Source organism: Rattus norvegicus, chromosome 14 (assembly GCF_036323735.1).
Source record: "Rattus norvegicus strain BN/NHsdMcwi chromosome 14, GRCr8, whole genome shotgun sequence".
NCBI lineage: Eukaryota > Metazoa > Chordata > Mammalia > Rodentia > Muridae > Rattus > Rattus norvegicus.
This window is the reverse complement of record NC_086032.1, coordinates 98,328,757-98,339,715: the sequence shown is the minus strand read 5'-3', so window position 1 is coordinate 98,339,715 and position 10,959 is coordinate 98,328,757. Positions and strand designations below refer to the sequence as shown.

The 10,959-nt window shown below is 43.0% G+C and overlaps 1 long non-coding RNA gene across 3 annotated transcripts; it reads right to left on the bottom strand.

The window, feature by feature from the left end:
* Nucleotides 1-388: 388 nt before the first annotated feature.
* On the bottom strand, nucleotides 389-10,606 carry LOC120096680 (uncharacterized). Of its 3 annotated transcripts, none has more exons than XR_010057742.1 (3): nucleotides 10,520-10,606; nucleotides 6,954-8,984; nucleotides 389-812 (listed from the first exon to the last, which is right to left on the bottom strand). It is a non-coding gene; the product is annotated as an uncharacterized LOC120096680 (long non-coding RNA). The 3 variants fall into 3 exon arrangements; XR_010057743.1 differs by lacking the exon at nucleotides 10,520-10,606 and having other exon boundaries at nucleotides 6,954-7,099; nucleotides 7,652-9,025; XR_010057741.1 differs by lacking the exon at nucleotides 10,520-10,606 and having other exon boundaries at nucleotides 6,954-8,068; nucleotides 8,754-9,025.
* Between the last annotated feature and the right edge of the window lie 353 nt (nucleotides 10,607-10,959).

The window sequence follows — 10,959 nt, the reverse complement described above, 5'->3', positions numbered from 1 at the left end:
GTAGGGGGGGACACAAGGCTCTCCTTGGGAAGGGGAATAGAACAGATTTTATGGTGGACTAGGGTGGGATGGGGTAGGGAGAGGGAAAACACTCAAGACTTTATCTCCAAACAGACAAAATACATACATACATACATTCATACATACATACATACATACATGAAAAGAAGCGGGCTGGAGAGATGTCTCAGTGGTTAAGAGCACTGACTGCTCTTCCAGAGGTCCTGAGTTCAATTCCCAGCAACCACATGGTGGCTTCACAACCATCTGTAATGGGATCTGATGCCCTCTTCTGGTGTGTCTGAAGACAGCTACAGTGTATTCATATAAAAAAAAAGTTTGAAAAGAGGCAATGACTTCTTGTGCTCATTTGCCTACATTTTTGTAAAAAGTTACATTATCTGTTATGTGAGTCCCCATATGTTCAAATGCTTCTGGAGGTCAGAGGACAGCTCACAGAGTCAGATCTCTCCTCTGACCACACTGGTCCCCGAGACGGAACTCAGGCTCGGCAGCAAAGACCGTCGGCCATTCCAACGTCTCCACAGCCCTGCTTCTTAAAAGAGATGTGTTTCCAAAGACATCATGACAGTTAGCATGGTTGTAAATAAAAGCACGTTTAAGAAAACATTAACAGAACCTAACTGTTTAAAGTTGCACTTGAGGCTGGCAAGATGACTTCGTGGTTCAGGACGCTCGTTGCTCTTTCAGGGCACCCAGGATTGGGTCCAGGTGCCCACAAGGTGGCTCACAGCTCTCTGTAATTCCAGTTCCAGGATATCTGATGCCATCTTCTGGCCTCAGCTGGGGCACTGATATAACAGGTAGGCAAAATATAAAATAAAAATAAATACTTTGGTTTTTTTTTTTTTTTCAAGACAGAGTTTTCTAGGCTGGAGAGATGGCTCAGTGGTTAAGAGCCATCTTAGAGAGGTCCTGAGTTCAAATCCCAGCAACCACATGGTGGCTCACAACCATCTGTAATGGGATCTGATGCCCTCTTCTGGTGTGTCTGAAGACAGATGCAGTGTACTTAAATATAATAAATGAATAAAAAAAATTGCAAATAGTTATAAAACATTATAAAGTTGTTTGCAACTAAATTCTTGGAAATGTAAACCCTTATCTCTTCTCTTGCTCGTTCTTTCACCTGATATTGAGAGGGGTGAGGAATGAAGGTTGGAACGGCGGCAGTATGGTGTGGGGTGTCTGCAGGCGAGGAGGGGCACCCTTCATCAGCCCTCAAGTGGGATCACCTTCTGGAAGACTCTGTCACTTCCTCTCTGTGAGGCTAGTGAGCCCATGTGTACCGTCCTTTTTCCTGTTTCACTTCTCCCATGTCTGTGGTTCTTTATCTGCCTTTTTTTTTTTTTTTCATTAATAAGAAAAACCAGAGGACTCCAAGCTGGGGAGGCGGGGATGAAACTGGATGAACTTATGGGGTGGAGTTGAGGCAAATATGATCAAAACGCATTGCGTGAAATTCTCAAAGACTTACAGAGTTTTCATTTTTATCTGTGTATTTGTGTGGACATGTGTGCACCACCATGTGCATGTGCAGGGGACGGCTTGCATGAGTTGGCTCTCCCACCAAGTGGATCCCGGAAGAAATCAACCTCAGGTCTTCGGGCTGAGTCACCAAGCCATCTCTCTCTGCCCCTATCTGCTCATCCGCATTGCCTTCCCGCTCTAGTACGGAACTCGGTATATAGGTGTGAGAGGCGGTAGGGACCCCGCCCCTCACTCCCTTTAGTCTTAAGGCCCTCTCAACACCCACAGTGGGTACCAGAAAATGAAACAACCGCCATACTTGCCGTTCATCTCTTTGGGTGTATTAAGACCAAACAAACAAAAAGGTTGGGTGTGGTGTTCTATGTTTGTTATCCCATCCCTAGGGAGGCAGAGCGGAGGAGGAGGAGGAGGAGGGGGGGGGGAGGGGCCTCACAATTTCAAGGCCGGCCATGAGAGCGAGAACTCTTTACTTCTCGGGGCTTGGGCTACTGCTCAGTTGGTAGGTAGAACACTGACCTAAGATCCAGGAAGCCAGGACTTTTCATCCCCAACATCACATAAAATGGCTCAGCTGGTATACGCCTGAGATCCCAGTGCTCAGGAAAGAGAGACAAGGGGATCAAAATTCCAAGGTAATTTCCAGAACAATGGCTCACCTAGAAAAGGCTCTGCGGAGCTTAATGGCTTGATTTTGATTTCAGGAACCCACAACAACGGGGAGGGGGGGGGGGAATGTAGCTCCCTCAAGCTGTCTTCTGACTGTCACAGGTCAGGTTTGTGGCATGTTTCCCCCCCCTCCATCAAATAATATTATAGTAATAAGAATTTCGAGGTAAGCCTTGGCTCGTAGAAGTCCAAGGTAGGGGCTGGGGATTTAGCTCAGTGGTAGAGCGCTTACCTAGGAAGCGCAAGGCCCTGGGTTCGGTCCCCAGCTCCGAAAAAAAGAACCAAAAAAAAAAAAAAAAAAAAAAAAAAAAAGAAGTCCAAGGTAAAGGAGGAAGCCAGATAAGTCTGAGTGACTCACTTTAGACCACACAGATAGTAAGGGTCGAATCAGAACTGTCAAATCGGGAACTCAAAGTACGAGTTCTCTGACCAAGGTGCCTTTGTTGCAATAGGGCAGTGTGCACCAGGCTTCCGGCTCTGCGGGCGGAAGGTACCTGTTGTACTGCTTATCAAAGTTGTAACTCATTCGTAAAAGAGTAAACAAAGACTTCCTCTTTTCTCTGCAAAGGCTGACTCAGAGCAGGTGTAGCGCCTCCCTCCCGTAATCTCAACCTCTAGAGTCTGAGCTAGGAGGATTTTGCTGAGTTACAGGACAATCCAAACGAAATTAGACGATGGTGTCTCAAAAAAGAGAAACAAGTGATGGACCATATAGTTAATCTCCACACTCAAGAGCAGAGGCAGGAGAATCTCTGGGTTCAAGGCCAGTCTGGTCTAGTTCCAGGACAACCAGAGATACACAGAGAAACCCTGTCACAAAACAAAACAAAACAAAACAAAACAAAACAAAACAAAACAAAACAAAACACCAAAAAAAAAAAAAACCCAAAAAACCAAAACCCACAAAAAACAAAAAAACAAAAACAACAACCAAAAAAAAAAAAAAAAAACAAAACAAAACAGAAATGAACAGCATTGACAAAGAGGGATGGTATTTAGAGGCATACACATATGGCCTATGTTTGTGGTTTACATGTAATTCAGGTAGCCACTGCCAGTCTGGGGAAATAACTACTTTGTTCTTTCGGTGTGGCTGGCTGGCACTTTATTTATTTGTTTGTTTGTTTGTTTATTTATTTATTTTTGTAGTAAGGTCTTATATATCCCACGTTAGCCTCGAACTCTGTAGCCAAGGATGATCTTGAACTACTGATCCTCCCGCCCCTACCTGTCAACTGCTGAAATCACGAGTTTCATGAGGTGAAGGAGTGAAAGGCGGAGCTTCTCGGATGTTGGACAAGCCCTCTAGCAAATGGGCTACATCCCTATTTAGAGACAGAGTTTTACCTTGTAATTCAGACTGACCTAGAAATCACTGTGTTCTCAAAATCCCAATCTTGTCTCTGAGTCAAGTGCTGGGATTACAGGTACTGGTCGTGATGTCATCTGTAAGCTAGTTTCAGTCCAGGCTTTGTTCTTTTCAGCTAAACTAAGCGATGGAGACTATTTAAATTCTTTGTGTGCACAACACAGCAGTCCTTCCCTGCAGTAACTAGTAACTATGTTCCAAGGGCAAGTGTATGAGCTCCATTTACCACTTGCAGAAGAAATCTAGCAAGCAGTTATCTCTCTGTTTAGGTATACCTCTTTTTAAAAGATTTTATTTTATTTTTTTGCTATTTATAGGCATGCACATGTGTGTGTGTGTGTGTGTGTGTGTGTGTGTGTGTGCTCTCACACACGTGTGTGTTCATGTATATAGGTGCCCAAGGAAGCCAGAAGGTCCTGTCGTAGTCACTATTTTATCTCTGTGAAGAGACACCATGATCAAGGCAACTCCTATAAAAGCAAGCACTTAATTAGGGGTTTGTTCAGTTTGAAGCTTAGTTCATTATCATCACAGTGAGGACCACGACAACAGGCACAGAAGCCATGGTGCTGGAGAAGTGGGTGAGAGCTACATCTTGATCTGTAGGTTGAGAGAGAGAAACTGGGCCTGTCATAGGCTTTTGAAAACCCCAAAGCCCACCCTCAGTGACATACCTCCTCCCAAAATGCTACTCCTGATCATTTACATTTTTTTTCAAATCGTGCCACACCCTGCTGACTCCACATCAGATATATGAGCCTACGGGGGCCATTCTTACTCACACCACCACAGAGCCCAAGGAGCTGGAGTTACTGGCTGTTGTTGTGAGCTGTCTATGTAGGTACTGGAACTGAACTCAGGTCATCTGGAAGAGCAGCCCATGCTCTTAAGCAGTGAGCTACTATGGAGGGTGTTATAGGACCATTATCTTGAGATCAACCCGAGCTATATAGCAAAACACACATGTAGATAAGGTGGTTGTTGTAGTATATGCCCATAGTTCTAGTGCCAAGGAGGTAGAGGTGGGAGGATCAGGAGTTTAACATTATTTTTGGTTACATAGTAAGGCCTGCCACAAGCTACTAGTTTCAATAAACAAACAGATTAAATGAAATTCAGCCTTTTCTATTGGATAAACAGTTAAAGGAGAGGTTAAAAGAAAATATCAATATCAGATATAACTGGTAACACACACACTTAGTTTATGGGTTTATCCTATTTAGATAGTGTATATATTTAAATTTTTTTATGTTTGTGTATATTTTGCCTGTATTAAGTCTATGTGCCTGGTTCAAAGGTCAGGAGAGGGCTTTGGAATTACAGTTGTCAGCCATTATGTGGGTGTTGGGAATTGAACTCGAGTACTCTGAAGAGTAGCCTGTGCTTGTAACTGTTCTGCCATCTGTCCAACCCCTAGAAAGTACATAATGTATAATGTATCATAATAAGAAGGGATGGCATAGGTTGATGTCGTCATGCAGGTGACGAGGCCTGTCATTGGACGATAAGGAAGGGAGGCAGGAACAGAGGTTTTAGAAGGAGAGGGAGGAGCAGAAAGGAGAAGCAACATGGAGGCAGACATAATAGATCCTTTCCATGCGTCTCTACATAGATACAGGTTGTTATGAAATTTCTATTGGTCAATTTATCTTATCTAGGTGGGCGGTTTATATCCTTATCAGTTGGTTGTGAGTTTATTGTGTGGATGTATTGTGGATTGAGAACTTTTTTTTAAGGTTTATTTATTTATTTATTTCATGTATATGAGTACACTGTAGCTGTCCTCAGACACACCAGAAGGGGGCATCAGATCCCATTACAGATGGTTGTGAGCCACCATGGCTGCTGGGAATTGAACTCAGGACCTCTGGAAGAACAGTCAGTGCTCTTAACTGCTGAGCCATCTCTCCAGCCCCAGTGGATCGAGAATTTAACATATAAATCTGATTGTTGAGTTACAGTTTATTGAGTCATGATTTCACCGGGTAGTTGGGAGTTTATACCCTAACTACCAGGGGGCGGTCGGTTGTTGAGAGTGTGGGCAGAATCTGTGGCAGGGAGCCACAATAGGCCAGCCCATTCGGGACTGCTAGAGCCCTGATTTTACCAGGTAGCTGGAACCAGGTAGAGTTTAAGGCTAGCAGAGAGCCTCCGAAAGAGATACTGACCAGAGATAAATTATGATTAGTTCCATATGAACCACCGGTGCCAGAACGGACTCTAGGGCCCAAGGACCGTCTGGGTCTGAGAGTACTTGGGGCAGTGTGGAACCACTGAGATAAAAATACCCCTCAGGGGTTGGGTATTTAGCTCAGTGGTAGAGCACTTGCCTATCAAGCGCAAGGCCCTGGGTTCGGTCCCCAGCTCCGAAAAAAAGAACCAAAAAAAAAAAAAAATACCCCTCAGTGTCATGTGGTCCTAGAGGTGCTAGCTTAGAATAAAAAAGGTTATTTTTATTTTTTTTTTTTCCGGAGCTGGGGACAGAACCCAGGGCCTTGCGTTTGCTAGGCAAGTGCTCTACCACTGAGCTAAATCCCCAACCCTAAGGTTACCTTTTTTTAAAAAAATATATTTACCGCGACAGGATCATATTAAACATATTAAAAGCCAAGTATAAACACATGTTTCTTCAAACTCTGAAACGTCTTATGCATGTCTCCAACTACTATCTAGGACTTGATGCCAGTCTTTGATTTTTTTTTTTTTTTTGAGACTCTGTAGCCCAAAATCGGATGAAACTTACTGTGTAGCTCAGGCTGGTTTCAAACTTTGAACAATCCTGCCTTAAAAAGGTAAAATAGTTTCATTTTCATCCCCTTTGGAACTTCTTCCACCTTGGCGTTTCTAACAAATGGTGGACATTTTTGCTTAATAGTTTTCTTTCCCAACTAAATCAAATTCCTGGACTGGAGAAAGAATGCTCAAATTAAGTTTTATACACCTATATTTATATCTAACGGAATGCCCAATGTACATAGAATATTAAAAAATGTTTATAAAATGAACCAGAAATGGGTGGGTCTAAATACCCAGAAGCACCCTATCTATAAGATTTGTAACAAAAGTCATTCTAAGCAGAGTGAGGAGTTTAAGCAGAGTGGGGGATCCAAGAACCTCTGCAGAGATGGAAAAGTGATGGGATCTCCAAAGCATCAAAGTCATCCTGCAAGAACTTCAGAGCTTGATGGTATCAAAATAGAACGTGAAGCTGCCACAGTCACCAGAAGGGCGGTGTTACAACAATTAGTCACCAAGGCCCCACCTCCCTTCCCCACCCAACCTAAGTCTTCATTTTCCACAGGAGTGAATTTTCTAGCTCCATCTTATAGATCTCAGAGTACTAGAGAGGAAGCCCCAACTCAGACTTCTCCCTGAGATACTGTTCTGATACTAACTCCTTATTTACCTGAAACACTCAAGTCTTGCTGTGTAAAATCTTCCGTTTGTGCTGTGCGACATCATCCATTGAGTATACCCACTGTCTGCCTTGTTGAATTTCTGAGACCAAGGAGGTGTGTTGAAATTGGCTTCCTTTGGGATCTGTGGACACAGCTGAGGCAACGAGAATAGACATGTCACACAATCACCTACCTGCTGCTGACACATCCCCTGAATGCCTTTGCCCATCCCACATTCCCACCACAGCTGCATGGTGGCCCTTAGAGTAGATAGAAAGGCTTTAGGTAGTGGCCTTAGGGCTACTGCTGGTCTTAAGGGCACTTTAGTCACACCCTTGCTTCCTTAAGTTTTAAGTGATGCCCCATGCAAACCATAGTCCTCACTTTTCCACCTGTACCCTACCCTTAGCCAAATGTTACATTGTAACCCTCCCCTATCCTTAGCCAAATGTTAGATTGTAACCCTCCCCTCCCCTTAGCCAAATGTTAGATTGTAACCCTCCCCTCCCTCTGAAATTGGCCATAGATGAGGAATTCATAGTTTTCTAGCTCCCCATCTTTATTCAGGGGGTGCAGCTTTCCTCCTTGTTCTCAACCCCCTTGTTCCCCATCACCACCCAACACTTGCTATGGCCAGAAGCCATCATCAGATGAGTTTCAAAGGACCTGGTCTCCCTCACTTAGCTCTGGACCACACCCGTTCAACCTGCCACCAGTCTGGGAAGAGGTGCCAGGTCTTCAACCCTGCAGCCACCATCAGCAATTTTAGCTCAGGTCTCCTGATGAACACGCCAGCGCTCAGGGTCCTTGGTGATTACAGAAAAAGGCAATGCTGAGAGTCCTAAGTGCACACCATTTGGAGTTAGTTCCTTTTCCCATAATTGTGTTAAATACATTAAAGAGTATTAAACAGGGTTCTCATGTTACACTGGCCACACATTGGGTCTGATGTGGAGTCTCATAGCTGGAGCACAAGGCCCTGACCCTCAGCCTCAGGTTTCAGTGTCTGGTCCCCAGAGGAGCTCTGTGTCACCACATTTGCAGATCCATGGGCCTGGCCTCCTGGCTCCTCGACGTTCTCCACTCTGTTCAGGGCCACTCAATGTTGACATGTAGATGCGTACTGAAACAAAGGTAGTTATTTGGGCATATTTGAGGCCAGCCTGGGCTGGCTGCATGAGAGAAACCCTATTTCAAAATAAATGGTACCGAGATTGATGGTTTTGCTTCCAGATTTGCCTTATACTTCAGGACTTAAATTTTAATTTTTAAGTTTTATCGAATAGCAAATAGCTTGCAGAGAAATGGGACAGTCCTCAGACACCCCAGTCAGTCAGTTTTTTCTCTCCCTCCCCTTCTCTCCCTACCTCTCCTCCTCCTTCTCCCCTCTCTCTCTTCCTCCCTCTCTTCCTCTCCCTCTGCCCCACTCCCTCTCTCAGATAAGGTTTCTCTGTATAACCCTGGCTCTTTTGGAATTTGCTCCGTAGACCAGACTGGCCTCAAACTCATAGAGATCCATCTGCCTCTGCCTCCCAAGTGCTAGGAGACTAAAAGTGTGTGCCTCTGCCACTGCCATCGCTGCCACCACCTGACCTGGTTATTTCAATATACCTGACATTTTTGGTGAACTGATTTAAAAATTCAGGTAGGGAACTAGATCTTGATACTTGCTGTCATATTAGCTACATAATCTCACTCTAATCCAGGCTGGTCTAGAATTTACCATGTAGCCCAGGATGGCTCAGAACTTAAGACATTTCTCCTTCTTTGGCCTTCCTTCTAAGTGTGGAGCTCTGTTCTTTTTTTACCTCTTCTTTTTCATTTGTTCTTTGTTTCTCCTGAAGCACCGCAGATCACCTGGTTTCTCTTCACACAGGTACTTTTTGTTCAGATCACTGGGATTGCCCATTCTGCAGTCTTTCTTCACCCCTCGATTTGTTCCTTAGCACTGCTGTCTGATTCCCACTTTTGGGGACTTCAGAAGTTACTCTGGCTTTCTGTTTGTTGACTCAAGTTTTTCATTTTATTTTTTTGCAGCGCTGTAAACAAAGCTAGAGTTTTTTTTTTAATTTAGAGAATACTTTATTAGTTTTTGTAATCAAACCCACGTAGATAAGACCTTACATATTTAATACAGTGTGTTACCTCTGTACAAATGGAAAAAACTTAAGTTCAACATTTCTAGACCAATATGGCTGTAAATTTCTGTACAGTGCCAACTCAACACAGTAAACGGGGATACTTTTTTCGAAAGTTGACAGCACAGGTAAAGTTTCAAAAAATTCAAATTATATATCTGTATATATATATTTATATTTATATAAAAAGACCAATAATAGCAGTGTGTTATGCATCAACAGCAGCAACAGCTTTTCCAGGTTCTGCAGTCATCTGAACAAAACTGTAGAGACATCCAGCACACTCCATTAAAAAAAAAAAAAGTAAAAAAACAAAACCCGAGAAAACAGCACAGTTCTGTTACTCTTGTGGTACCTGGCACCATTTTTTTTTTAAATTAGCTTCTCAATCATCATCTGGAAAGAAAACATTCTGAGCAACATCATTAAAAACAGCTCTGATAAAGCACGGTCACTACTACATATCATAAAGCAGGTACAAGCTATTTTACATCCACAGAGGTATGATACAGTACTGTCCTACATCTATAATACTAGAGGATACAATTTAAAAGGCATTATTTGAGACTTGATTCTACTTTTCCAGCAGAGGGCCCAAAGGATGGTGTGACACAGCTTTGTAAAGAAACATACTCTAGACAGGATTTCCTTTCACTAGTGGCACACTTCTAAGGATTCATTCTCTCCATGAATGTCAGCTAAAACCGTTATTAAAAAAATGAAATATCCCTAAAACAAAACCGTATAACCACCGGATTCACATGAAGATGACCTAGTGGAGACAAGCTGGACCTCACCTTACCAACAAGCTATCAAATCTGTTATGTTTAAACAGTGAGACCTCCAAGGAAGGAGATGCCAAGTAGTGCTTCAAAGCTTCGGACCACAATCAAACACAGCATCATTTTCAACAGAAGCAGAAGCTCATCTGAATATGCTCATGGATGCTGACATCAACATTTAATCATCTGCTCACTCATCCAGGAAGAGGGGGAGATCAGTTACTACTGTACTTTATTGTGTTCAACCAAATCACCATGTTACAAAAATAGCAAGCTGCCATAATAAAAAATAAGGCTCCTCTATCCAGCACCAGATAGCATCATTTTACTTTCAAGCCTAGAAATTGCACACTTGTATATAAACCAATCGAAGATGAGGATTGAGAGTTCATCTTGGTGGATTTTTCCTTTGATGAATATGAAGTGTCCTTCCTTATCTTTTTTGATGACTTTTAATTGAAAATTGATTTTATTTGATATTAGAATGGCTACTCCAGCTTGCTTCTTCTGACCATTTGCTTGGAAAGTTGTTTTCCAGCCTTTCACTCTGAGGTAGTGTCTGTCTTTGTCTCTGAGGTGTGTTTCCTGTCAAAGCTAGAGTTTTATCTATGCCAGGCAAGCTCTCTGTCGCAGAGCCACATCTCCATCCCTTACCTTAAGAAAAGATATTACTCTGTAGCATAAGATGGCCTTGAACTTGTGGCTCTCCTGCTTTGCCTTCTGAGTGCTGGGATTTACAAGTGAACACTGCCACACTTGGCTTAACAAACTCTTTCTTAAGAAGAAGATGGCAACATTTTCCTTCCTGCAAGCCATGTGGTCTGTGTCTCAACTACTCTACCAAAGTGACCACAGGAAATATTTAATACATATGTGGCTGTATTTCCATAAAAATTTATTTATAAATTATGTGGCTAAATTGGCCTAGGAGCTATAATCTATTTTTTTTTAAGGCATGGTCTTACTCTGGCCCAGGCTGACTTGGAACTCACTCTTTTGCCTAGGGTAGCCTTGAACTTATAGGGATCCTCCTGCCTCAGCCTCTCAAGTTGTAAACCACAACGATCTGAGTTTTTGTTCTTTTGAAACAGGGA